This window comes from Zonotrichia albicollis, chromosome 2 (assembly GCF_047830755.1).
Source record: "Zonotrichia albicollis isolate bZonAlb1 chromosome 2, bZonAlb1.hap1, whole genome shotgun sequence".
In the NCBI taxonomy this organism is placed as follows: Eukaryota; Metazoa; Chordata; class Aves; order Passeriformes; family Passerellidae; genus Zonotrichia; species Zonotrichia albicollis.
This window is the reverse complement of record NC_133820.1, coordinates 92,027,116-92,041,270: the sequence shown is the minus strand read 5'-3', so window position 1 is coordinate 92,041,270 and position 14,155 is coordinate 92,027,116.

Sequence of the window (14,155 nt, the reverse complement as noted above, 5' to 3'; positions counted from 1 at the left end):
TTTAACTTTATTTAAATATCAGTATGGAAATAAACAGGCTCAAGCCTCTGTAATTTAGATGAAAACCCTCTTTACACGAAACAGGAATGACCAGAGCAGTGCTGTCTTCCTTGAGGTTACAGGCACACAGCTGTCTGTGCTTCTGTTGCAGCTTCCAGCTTTCCCAAGGGTTATGGTTGGATGAGGTCCTTGACACTTATATCTGTCCTAGATGTCTGTTCTAGAATAGATGAATTGGTGCTGCCAGGATTGCTGTGGACAGCGGCAATGCCAGGATCCCTGGGGACAGCTGAGCAGCTGAGAAAACTTGGGTCAGAATCATCCTCCATCAGCTTGGAGGAGCTTTGAAGAAGAGTCACAGTCTGGAACTATTTACAGCAGGAGGAGATACAAAATAGGATGGGAAGAGAAAGACAAGCTGTGGCTTCCGGCTGAACAATAAATAGTTCTGCATTTCCAAAACCAAAGGTGGGAGAAGCAGAAAGGGAACACTCCATCTGGCTTGAAGCAGTTGGGAGAGCTGATGGGAAAGAAGGACTTTCTGTTATTTATCAGACTCTTACTGAAAAATGCAAATGAAGGGTTTCTCCAGCAGTGAAAAAAGCCAACAGCTTCTTAAGAATCCATGTGTTACATGTTAAGGAGGGGAGACCTGATATTCCCTCAGACCAATAAGAGATTTTGTTTTGAATCAGTTTTATACAAAGAGAGAAAAACGAGAACATTTTAGCCTAGTGCACGGAGTTGGCAGATATGAATGGACTATTAACCTTTTGTTTATTTGTTTGCATAGGTTTGGATTTGCCTATTGTGAATTCAGATTCAGCATAGTATCCTCATTATTCTTGGAGAATGACATTTAAGTGTCAGATGACACCTGCAAATGAAGGTGAATATTTTTGGAATTGCTCATGTTTCTTTGTCCTTCATCTGATAGTGAGGAGGGTAATAGTGAATAACTCTAGTTGGGTTGGAATTAATTTTGCCTGAATTCAGACAAAATCTAGACATGTGCAGAAGGGCCACTCAGGCAGTGGTAAAAGGTCTCAATCACACTTCTTCCTGGATTTAGTTCAAGACATAAATATTATCTGCATGTACCCAGACGAAAGAAAAAAAGAGTAGGCTGTTTCCAGACCTTAAAGCAATACTAAAAAGATCTGTAACTTGAGATAAAACTTAACTCTCAAGAAAGCAAACCTTGCCAAGAAATGCAGGTATGATTAACTGCAGTAACAGTGATCTAATGGACAATTATCAGACTCAAATAAGGAAAATTATTAGAAAAGTGCAGTGCTCATACTAACCATTTTAAGGTTTTTATATAGGGTTATCACCAATAGGAGATGTATATAAGAAATTGTAGGCATAGCTGACAGTCCCTCCTACAGTTCAATTTTCCTGACACATTTCTTTAGAAGATTCTGTTTCCAGTTACTTAAAATGTTACCAAAGATTAACCAAAGTTCTGGATTACTTTTTTCTCCAGGTTGTGAATTTGTAGGGGTTTTTTTACAAGATTTAATGTAAGAATGACCCTAGGGATAAGCTCTTTGTCTTTTATTAAAATTATATTTGTGAAGAGTTAATAATGTTCCTACACTGTCAAGAAAAACCTTCAAGTTTGCTGGCAGAGTGTGTTTTCTGTCCCACAAGGATCTATACAAATTTAAACATTTAGAAAATTATCAAACATGCTTAGTTTGGTAGTAAGGCAATCAAATTTTATCCCTGCAGTGGCTGAAGTTTTTACCTGTACAATGCATTGGATAGATGGATCTACAGCATTCTCTGCATCCCACAAAATGAGTGTTGTGGCTTCTCTGTAGAAACACATTGAGAACCCAAAACAAGCACTGTGATGCTTTTATGAAAAGTACTCTCTGGCTAGCACTCCAGACATGTTTCAATAGTCTCTCACATTAACTTTTATGAAGCTGGCCCTAATACCTGCATGTCATAGGCTGCAAAACTGTAACAATTTTGAAATACCATAATCTGATTTTGTCAGATTGAGCAACAAAATCAGTGGTGCCGATACCACTTTACCCCTGGATATCTATGCCTGAACAGTAAAGGCCAGATTTCCCTCCAGCTTTAGGTGGCAGATTCATATCCAGCTGTGTCTGGCCTTTAAATTAAGATAGGATCTCTGTCTGTGTTTCCTCCATTCCCTGCCCACAGGGTCAATTTCTGTAAAAGAAAGGGCAGGGTAGGAACCATAGGATACTCAGTAGTTTGGTGTGATGATTGGGAAACAGAACTGGGAGCTTCTCTGAATCATTATCTGTTTCATGTCCCTGCATGCGCAAATAGACTCTGAAACCTCTTCCACTTTTGTCTCCTCATCTCCCTTGATTTTGGCTCTACGTGCTCAAGCCACTTGTGGTGTTGCCCAGCTCTGTGATCTGGGAGCAGTAAACTGTCCCACCCACATGAAGATGGTTGGTTGGCAGCCACAATGATCTTTAAACACAACCTAGATTTAGAAAATAAAAAATACTTTCATGCAAGAGAAGGTAGTACCGAATATGCCAGAAGTCCAAATATCCAGACAAGTATCCAATGAAACTTTCCATTGCTAGATGGCCTTGCAGTTCACTGCTGTATCTCCCAGAGTGTCGAGTTTGGGAGAAGGATTGAAGCTCTTTCCACACAACATCTGAATAATGAAAGTGCTCTGATGAAACTGGGCACCTTGCAGGGGATCTTCAGACATCTGAAACTGAAGTTAGACATGACTTACACCTTACGGACAGAGAGAGAGAATGGGCTTTACAAGTGAAGCAAGCCAAAGGAAAAATATAGGAACACAGAGGCAGTTTTGTCAACCAGCACATATCTTTTAAAGGTAAATATGGAAAAGCATTAATTGTAAGGACTTAAATAGCACGGTTGCCTGTCTCAAACACTGTTAAGGCCACAGAAGGAGTTTGCCATGAGATAAGCAGAGAATGGAGCAACAGGGTGGCTTAGCTCCAGGCCTGGTGGAGGCGAGATCTGGTTAGCTCATCCTGGTTAACACATCTGGACAAAAAATTCCACTGTGGCAAAGTATGTAAAGAAGCAACAGCTCATACACATATCACTGATCAAGTTATGGGGCAGATAGATGACATCTGCCACCACCAGTGACCACCAAAGCCACCCAGAATATGCTTCTGTGGATACCTGGAACTGAGATTCTAAGTTAAACCACAGCAAGAAATTGATACAAGAAACAACATGGTATTGTCCAGGTACATATATAGTATTGTCCAGGTATTGACCCAGACTTAGGGGAGGCTCACAAAGCTTGTGGAGAAGAATCTATCACTGGCAATGGACACAAAGAATTCAGAATTTATGGGCGACAAGGAAAGCCAACTCAATAACTGTGCTAAAATCAGTTCTTATGGATAAAAGGTAATACTGGGGGAAGATTGTGACCAGTGACTCACAGCCTATCAACCCAAGAAACGACCCAAAAGAAGAGAAGACTGAGTGTGTGGACTAATTAGCATTAGAATAAGAGAATTAGCATTAGAAGTGAGGGAATCATTAACCAAGTAGAATAAAAGAACTATGCACCCAATGAGCATTAGTTCCTCTGTTTCCTAAATCATATAAAATGTGAAAAATTTTGAATGACATCGGGTGGCTCAGCACCAAGAAGCCCAGGGTGAAGAAGAACCAATGGGATGCTGCTGGATCCACAGGTGGCAATGTTTTCCTTCTCCTTCTCCTTCTCCTTCTCCTTCTCCTTCTCCTTCTCCTTCTCCTTCTCCTTCTCCTTCTCCTTCTCCTTCTCCTTCTCCTTCTCCTTCTCCTTCTCCTTCTCCTCCTTCTCTCTCACCCCTCTCTTTTCTATTTCCCTCTCTCTATCTCCCATTTATTGTAAATAAGATTTATACTGTTGATTTCACCATATAGTCCTGTTTGCACCTTAATTTGGGCCATGGCATCTTTCACTATTCAGATCTTAGCAACAATGTCTGCCTTGTTTGCTTGTAGATATTTCCAGGGCACCCTGTGGGATCAGCACAAAGCAGCAGCAGAGAATTATAATCATTCTGTTAACACAGCTTTGCAAATACGGTGTAGTATACATGAAAAAAGACTTTACAAATTTTCAGAATTCAGCAGACAAAATGTGCAGCTGTACTCACTAAACAGTGGAGACACATCAGCCATTTGGCAGGAGCTACTGGTAGCAGGTATTGTTCATACTAGCCCTAGATAGCCCTAGATACTAGCACTAGTCCATTGAAGAGCAAGTGTAAATAATGAAGAAAAGAAGAGGAAAAAGAAAAACAAAGAAAAAAAAAAAGAGAATTTGACTAACAGCTTTAATGTCTAAATAAAATGGTTAGGAGATTGATTTTTTCTTCCCCAGACAAATGAATTTTACAAAATCAAGAAGTTAGCAAACACCATTAAATTTATCACAGGTTTCATCTCTTCATTGTGAGATGCCTCTTGGAAAGTCCAGATTCTATATACTTTCATCAGAGGGACCATTCACATGCTGAAATCAGACTGTGCCACTCTGCAATAAATTCGTCTGGCACCTGTATGTTCCTGAGCCATGAACTGCATTTGAGAGTGACTGAACTTTGGCTGCCTGATAACCTCCACACAATATCAAAAATGAGAAAAGTAGAAATTTTATGGAGCTACTTATAAGCTTATCTCCTCCAGAAAGCCTCACTTTCTAAGCCAGTCAGTGGCAGAAGTCAGTCCAAACCTGACAGTGACACTATTCTTGTAGAATAGTGTGTGCTAATGCATCTGGGAGAAAAGAGAAAGTAATGTCAAACTCCAGTATGTGCTAGCAAAAAGAAATCCAAACAAGAAAATAAGCTGTAGTTTTCTTTTCACTTGAAGTTCTATTTATTCTGCTAAATCATTGAGTTACAACTAGAAAATCAGAGTAAGCTCTTGTTCTCTCTCCTCCAAGTCAAAGGGTAATCCTGAACATGCCTCAAAAGCTGACAATTTGAAGAAAAGCCCAGACATCTCACTGAGCACAGTGTTTAAAACCCACATATCTATCTCTGTAGCAAAGTGCTTTGTCCCTTTCCTCCCATTAGCTGACCCCTGAACGTTGTTTTGAACCGTGGTACTCCACCCTTAAGGCCAACATGGAGCTGTGTTTTAACTCTTCCATGCCTACTACATCTTCCTTTCTCTCTCACTAGACTGGTCTAATAAGCTCTTTTCTTTCTTTCCTTCTCTGTGTTGCTAAGACTTGGCACTTCACAATTCTCATTTTTTCCAGTCCTTTGATTTCCCTCCCTTGCTCCACTGCTGGGTTTTTGTGCTGAGTGTCAGCCCTAGTTCAAGTTCATCTCTTACCTACCCATTGAGTCTGTTTCTGGACCTTATCTCTATTTCCCGCATGGCACATTTTTTATAACACAAAAATATTTTATTTCACCTAATTTAAATTTTGACAACTGTTCAAAATTTTGAAGACAGCAGGTTCCTATAAGTGTTGCCTGTTAGGTGGGGAAACAGGCAATCCATGTGCAGAAAAGAGAGTTTGTTTCTCTATAATCCAAGTGCCAAATTAGTTAAATTCTCATCTAATACATGTGCAGAGAAGAGTGTTTGTTTCTTTAGTATCCAAGTGCCAGATTAGATAAGTTCTAATATAGGAGATTCCCTAGCCATTTTAAAGGAAATTTTGACTCCTGCTGTTGTATTTGGAAACCAAACAAGCCTGAGAAACTAAAAAGACTTCAGTAGAAATGTAGAACAAGCAAATGTAAATGTCTGTAGCAGTTTTCTGTTGTTTCACTCTACTGAAGTTTTAGGAAGAAGGTCAATATAGATCATAAATTGATAAAAAATAAGCAAGTATAAATACATTATAATTAGATAATTAACCATACAAAATTTAAGATATTTTAGTTTTAACAATGACGTCCTATCCCTTAAATCTCCCAGTTCAAGAGAGGAGAATAATTTTAACTTCCATGGGTGTTTTGCACTAAAGTAACTTGTACCACTTTATGCTTGCACAGTGCCTCATGCAACAGAATTCTGCTGTGCCTGGACACTAAAATAAGAAATAAAATGACTATGCATCAATAATTCCACAAAAAATAAAAATGGAGAGCAGTAATTTACAGTACTGCATTTATAATCTCCTCCTGTTTCACATCACTACTGGAAGTGAAAAAGGTGAGGTTGAACCTGGAACTCTGATCCTCAAAGAACAGCACTGCCATTCTTCATTCAAAAGCTTTATCAGAGACAGGAAGGGAGCAATTGAGTAAGACAGTTTTCATCACATGCTGCTTCACCAAACAGGCTTTTGACATAGTCATATTTTGTGTTCCCCAAAATAGCACTTCAGCATGCTTCAGTTTATGAACTTTTTTTTTTTAACTCCTTTGAATTTAATTAGGCTATTCATCAGTTTGGTAAATGCAAAGAACCTTTTAAAAGGAGAACAGTGATTGATTTTTAAAGTGCTATAATCACTCCATCTAGCTATAAAAAAATAATTTACAACATATTTCAAAGTATATTAATATTCAAATTTTAAAATACAACATCTTCTGTCCTCATTTTAATGTATAACCAAGAAGCTACCATAATATCACTAGGTGAAACTCTTTACCCAGCAAAGCTGCTGCATAAAGCTCCCATTAACATCTATTCTTCATGTGAATCCTGATGACACAGGAAGAAATTTTGGGAGTCAAATAAAGTTTGTCCTCCACAGAGTCTGGATCTGGGTCTGAATGGACTCACATGCAAACTAGAGGTGTATGACTATACCGGCACATCTCCCACTAGCATAAACTGCCATTATCTGCACCCAAATAACAGTCTGGGAGGGATCTCAAGCATTTATGTGTGTGATTGCACTGAACAATGTTGAAAAACTGCAGAAAGATGCAAATCCAGAACTGGCTAATTTGCAAGTGACCCTAAGGAATCTTGTGCAATTAAAATCTCTTGTTTTGCAGAATCTTGCACCAAATTGCATCAGAAAAATACTTCATATACTGCAGCATTTGTCACTTAGTCAGTGAGCCCCAGGGAGGGAATTCATCCCCAACATATGTGCGCTCTAAATGTTTTCAGCCATAGATGGTGTCAGAGACATGTCCCTACTGCAGACACAGAGGTTATTGCCTCAGAGAGAGAGAGTTACTATTCAGATGATCAGTGTGATGGTTTGCAGTGTGATGGTTTGCAACTTTTACAATCTTGGCAAGGCCCAAAGCCAGCAGCTCAATCATCAGAAGCACTGCCTGTGTGACAAGGCTGACTGACCTCTGGGTGTATTTCCACCACCACAAATCTGACTGCTGAGACCTCTGATCAATACCATGAGTAAAGCTGTGCTGTGTGAAATGCCTGTAACCCTGCCTGGGGCTGGCCAGCTCTGGAGAGAGAAGTAATACTTGCACTCCCTGTGAGGCTTCTCCTCTGCAACCAGGAAACGCTGTCATGTAGTGAAAGGAAAGGCAGTGAGACACCTTCAGTTTCTCATTTCTATACAGCAAATACTTCACAACACTCCTGCATCCCTTTTCTGCACCAACCTGAGTCGTTTACTTCACTGTCTCTTCCTTCAGCTGTCCTCCTCATTTATCCCTCTGCACAGGATCAGCTCTTTTTCATCTATCAAAAGTGTCATCCTGCACTTTTCCTAAGTATTTTTCTCTTGCTTTTTCATTAGTAGCATTTCTTGTCCATGTGTCCCTTCATATTACTTTGTTGCGGTTTCTTACCTTGCCTTGCCTTGCCTCGCCTTGCCTCACCTCGCCTTGCCTTGCCTTGCCTTGCCTTGCCTTGCTTTTACCTTACCTTAACTTTGCTTTTATTTTCCCTTAACCTTGCTTTACCTTCCCTTTGTTCCATCTTGGCTGGAGAACACACTGGCAGACTTGATCCCATTCCAGCCACAGTCCATAGCCCACTGAAATCCTGCATGAGCCATGAGGAGAGTGCAGTGATGTGGTGCACACCAGCAATCTGCCATACCATTAGCAAACAAGAATATATTCTACTCAGCCCATGGATATTAAAAATTTCAAAATGTGTGTGGGATTGTAATTGCCATTCCTCTCTTTTTACTGTTGGATTAAAGCATGTTAAATTGACCACTATAAAAGTATTTCAATTATGCCATTAACAGCAGAAAGAAAGCCAGTCATGAGTCACACCAGTAAATTTTAGGGAAGACAAACAGACTCATACTGTGTGCACACAGACCTCTTCTATTGATATAATACTCGATAATCCTGAAGTGCCTGACTCAGTGCAGCACATAGAGAGGGCTCAGGAGCCTTCTAGTGCTCAGGGATGCTCTCACAGCAACTCTGACCATGCACCAGCCCTCAGAAAGGAGCCTGGGAGGAGCAAAGAACAAGGAAAGTGCCCTTCTGGCATGCAGAGCAGGAGGAGATGGTGGCACCAGCCTATGCAGGGTGTTTTGCAAGAGCATCAGTGGATGATTCTAGCCTTGAGAAATGAAGCAGGCTTATAAAGCTGAGAACTGTAGCCCAAACATTTTTCTTCTAGGAGGAAACAGTGTGGAAATGGCCACAAAACTACAGCTTTTACTGAGATTTACACTCCTCTGTAACCCACCTGCAAAAGAACTGAGCTTTTGTTTGGGGAGGGAGCTTCAACTCCTTTCAGTGAAGAGCACTGAACAGCAAGTGAACTCTCTTCACTGTACTACATTTTATCTGAAAGATTTAAATAATTCATATAATAGCTGCAAAAAAATCCCAGAAAGCAAAAGCATTTCAAAATTTACTTCCATTTGTGTACTTCAGGCTTCAGTGAAACAGCTTAAAAATACAGGGCCATTCAAGCTGAAAGAGGACAATTCTGGGGTTCTTGCACAAAATACTTTTACTCTCAGAGTAGACTGTTCTGAGTATTCCTTTTCTTCCTCTATTTAGTTGCCACAAATAGCAAACTGTCCTGCCTCCAAGCTGCATCACCTTGAGAGAACGAATGCTGCTTACAGGATTCAGGACACTACACATGCCATCAAAATATTACAATGCATTTCAAGTCTGGAGACAACACCATGGAAATATGCCCCAAGAATGCCAGAGGTAATGAAAAGCTGATGAATAGAACATGAGGTGAAGGAGCCCTGCTCTGTTGATTTCTTCTTTTTTTTTTTTCTTCGTGGGAAAGCTGATATATTTTCCTTATTTTTTTCCCCCCAAGAATAAGTTATTTTCATTTATTGCAGTTCAGTCCCTCTGTTATGCACACTATGCCTGTACTGGTTACAGGATGTGTAGTGCTTAAAATGGATTCTGGTTGCAAAATTAATTCCTGCTTTCATTCAGATTACAGGAAGTTTTAGCTACATTTTTTTAAATAAATGATTAACACAGATACCTTGATTAGTCTGTTAAAATCATTGGATTCTGTTCTTAAATAATAAAAAATAATTCTTAGGGGTTGTAATTATTTTTTAAACTGTAAATTATTTCCATACATTTAATAAATTAGCCATTAATGAGGCCCATATGCTTCTAACATAAGAAATATAAGGGAGGATTGTATCAAGTCAGCTAATTTAGCAATTTCCTTGTACATACATCTTAGATGTCTAACAAAGGCAATTCTTCTCAAGCAAGTGCCAAATTTTCCTGTATAGACAATTAAGGTACATCATTGACTTTTATGATTTCCAGAGGCAGAGAGATGCTGTCTCTCAAAACTGAATGGCCTGAATCCCGAGTGATGAAAAGCAGGAAGAGACTCGTATTGTATGAGATCCTATTACATTGAAACATTTTTTCTTGCAACTCTAACTAGATAATCACCTCTGTTTAGAAGATATTAAAAAGCATTTTAGCAAGCTCTGGAGTTCTTTGTGCTCTTGCACACACTTTCAGTTTGTTGCCTTTAGCTGCTGGAAAGTGCTGGAGAAGGCACTCTTTCATCACGCTGCATTTTGCAGAGAAGAGCTGCATGTCAAGGACTCATCCCTGACATCCTACATTGTGCTTCATGACATCCATTTATGCCAGGCTTCTTGTATTCCATCCCATGACCTGGGCTAATGAGCTGTATGGCTGGTGTACCAGGACTTGATGTGTTGCAGCATGGCATTATCTGCCTTGGGAAAGGTGAAATGAAAGCATTGTCTGCAAAAATATAATTAAGGAAAAGGTTTCTTAGCCGTTAATAGCAGAGCACGAACACTACCAAGGCTGCTGCTGTTTTTTGAAAAGAAATAGAACAACTAATGCCAAATGGAAATGGTTTTATTCTTCTTTGGTTTGAGGAAGCATTTTGGACAATACAGAGCCTCAAGAAATATAGAATGAACTGAAGCAACTAAAATCAAGGTTATATAGTTCTCTTGAAACTGAGGCTTTTGTTGGAATAATGTATTATTATATTTTCACATCATCTGCAACCCAGTAAAAGGAGTTATTCTCTGAAAATAAGTATTCAGAGAATTCATATCCTCACAAAGGAATCATGTCATGAGAATCAAAAGCAAAAGGTTTGCTTGATGATCAGAATTTGGAGATAAATTTTTATTGTACTACCTGTTCATGAAATCAGCCTACACTGCTGCTGAAATCACAGGGTTTTTTTCATAGAAAAAACACATGGTCATGTAATTCATGGCTATAGACACAAAAATGCAGCACTAGTCATATGTTCTTATGACTAATGGGATTGTTGTTATTGTCTGTAAGGCAGTGTCACATAGGAGCAGCCCTAATATGGATTTGGCATCCTGGAATCAGGTGTTATGCAAACACAAAAGATGGCACATGCTTGGGAGAGCTTACATCCTAACTTGACACAACTAATCAGTCAACCTCATTGGTAACAAATAGGGGGGAACACGGAGAGAAAGAATAAAATGCCACAAGAACTGTAATAAGAACTTATAAGAATTATATTACAGAAGTGAGCAGAAGCACTCATTACTTTTCTTTTTCGAGGACCTCTGAGAAAGATGAAGCTAGATGTCTGTCGAGGCTCCTTGCATGGGAGGATGTGGGAGATGGGCAACTACAAAACCAAGGTCCTGGCAGGGATGCCACACTTCCCATGAGAGATCAATGTTTGACAAAACCCTAAGATGGTTTAGCAAAGGAGGAATACAAGGGGGAAAATAAAGTAAAGTGTCCCAAAGGAGAAAATATTTGCAGGATCAGAACCTTGGTTTTCATTCTCTACAGAGTCCTTTATACTGAGTTCAGTGAAATTTAAAAGCCATCCTTTCCCTTTAATCATGGGATGAAGCTGTATAGAGATTATCAGTTTAGTTGTGCAAGTGAGGTGAACACTATCTGCCCACACTATCAGGGCAAGAATCTGTAAACTCCATTCTCATGGTATGACAGCATAAAAAGTGTGGCTGTACCTTCATCAACCTGTAAAGCCCCTGCATTAACAGCTAGGTCAGTGTGAGTGTGTGCTGTTGTAACTGAGAATTAGACTGTGAGCATCTACATTCTCCTGCAGTCTTTTCCTCAAAGGAATGAAGCAAACACACACCTTTGCCAGGATGGCTTTAGGCCCCACATTTCAAGACTAGCTGACCCATTGCTGCTTGTTATGGTCAGGAATAGCTTCTTGAAATAACACACATAAGTGGAGTTAACCTGCTCTAATTAGAGTAGCATCATCAGTGAAGAGGGTATTGATAACACCTTAACAGATTCCTCACGTTGGTTCTGTTTATCACCTCTCCTTCAGGTTTTAAATGTTCAATTCTGACTTTATGAAGGCATTGAAATACAAGAACCATGCAAACCACAGTGTCCCACTGCCTGATGTCCTAAATATTGATGACAGCACAACTGAAAGAAGGGCAGCAGTTCTAATTTTGTCCTGTCTTTATTCTGCATGTGTTGGACATCCTGTAATTGTCAAAGCAGTCCAATGACAGATTCCAGTAAAGTGAAATTGCTTTTTCAACTGTTGCAAAATAACAATCATCAGGCTTTGGAGAAAATAGCTGAAAATTGTGACACGAATATCACGCAATCAATCACATGCTCCAAAACAGTCACTGACATAAAAAAGTTGATTACTAAAGGTGTCACTGACATGCACAAGTGATGCCTGTTGTCCAGTAGAGCAAATATTGAATAAATTCACTTTGCTGCAAAATATAATTATTTCTGTTAATGACAGTCATTAAAGACATTCCAGGCTCTGAGGTTTTACATCTGTTGAACTTTATTTTTTTGATAATATATGGAAATTTAATGAATAATACTGAATTCACACTAAACCCTTTCACAGATGAGGTCTTTTACATGGGGAAGAAATGCAAATTTAGAAATAAGTTTTCAAGGTTTCCATGATACACTGTTGTAATTACTGTATACTTATTTGGCAAGCAGAAGCTGAGCAAATCCACACCTGGGGTGGTGGAATCTGTATTTAAACTTTAAGCAAAGGTTCAGTTCACACTTTGATGGTGTAGAAGTCCTCAGAGTCGACCAAGAATCAGGGTGTGCCCAAATGAAGGGATTCAATTGTACCCCTCAGCTCAGGGGTTTGTCCTTGCATTCCATCATCTGCCCACATGCCCCAGATGAGCTCTGCCCATTGCAGGGAAGCTCCCTTTCTTCCTACTGCACAAATCATGTAGCTTCATGCTTTGAACCATCTGCCATTTAGAAAAATTTCCAAGTGAAATGGACATTTAATTGCCTCACAGAAAACCTCACTGACCAATTGTTGGTGTTAGTCTGTTTCTAGCAATGCCACGTTGGTTCTGGTAGTTTCTGATATATATGTCTTTTCACACCAGCCTGTAGAGGTGAGCTGCAGGTCCTGCAGGTATTTCCATTACAATATACTGGATTTATACAGAGGAAACAGTGAGAACAAAGAGCTACATTTATCTTTCACCTTAGCATGTGCACACATATTTCATGCTAGACCCCACATAAAAATTTTCAGGGGGCAATCAGGAATGGATTGAAGGAAACTGACTGAAAAGGTTCCTTCCACAGTTTTCACAGGAAGTCACAGACTATGTGTAAGATATTTTTAAAAGCCTTTTTACTACTTTCATTCCTTTTCTAGTGGTTCACTTTTCGGCTGACAAAGTGATTTATTAACTGTCTTTAAAAAGTTCCATTTCATTGAACAAGTGATAAATATCAAAACCTGAATTCTGACCCAACATCAATATCAAACATTTGCAGACTTAGTTTACTTTTCAAAGAATAAGCAAAATGAGAATGAATGAATACTCAATATAAGAACAAATTAGAAAAGAATTATTGTTAGCCACAGTGATTGGAGACTCAACTTGCTGTGTTGATTCCACTAGAGGCAGATGATAACCACATTTGAAAATTGTGAATTTCCACTCCTCCAGATAAAGGGCATCCCTGAAGAAGGAAATGTAGTTTTCATTAGCAAAATAAAGCAAAACCACTAATCTGTGTCCTACTGCTTTGCCTTCTCCTACCCACCATCCACCTTGGGAATGCTGTGTGACAATTGGTGTTGTCACTTCTGTTAAATTCACGGAGAAGTGTGACTTGGTGTTCCTGCAAGTAGCTACAACAGGGAAGACAGTGTCATTCCCAAATACACACATGCACACACACACACATTTAGTACAAAGGCAAACACTGGGAAGCAGTGAAAATTCATTCATTCATAGAAAAAGAGATTTCCTCCTGTTCATGAATGCCATTAGTTTCATTTAAGCCATTTATGACTCCTTCGTTGTATTGTGTTTAAGCTTCAGCCTTCCTAAAATGATCTTCTTTTCATTTCAAAAACTGTTTAAATACAGAAATACCTGTAAATATGAAAATATTCACAATTTTGATTCTACTCATTTTACATCTTGCTAATGCTTGTTGAACTGGCTATCATAGCAGTTAGGGATGGAAAGGATCAAATTACCAGTACCCAGCTGCAGTGACACCTGGCAGTTCACTACACCTACCTGTGTCAGTCACTTCGAGCCAATGGTCCTGCAAGAAAAAATGGAAAATCCACATGATCAAGTGAGACTTGCAACAGCACCATTGCCTCATTTTATTGACATCAATTTTCATTCACTCCTTGGAAGGTGGTGGAGCGCTGAGGAGGCCCAAAACCCTGCAGAACAGATTCAGAAGTTCTGTGACCTGTAGTTTGTCAAATTGCATTTCAGCACCAGCTGCAGAGGAACAAA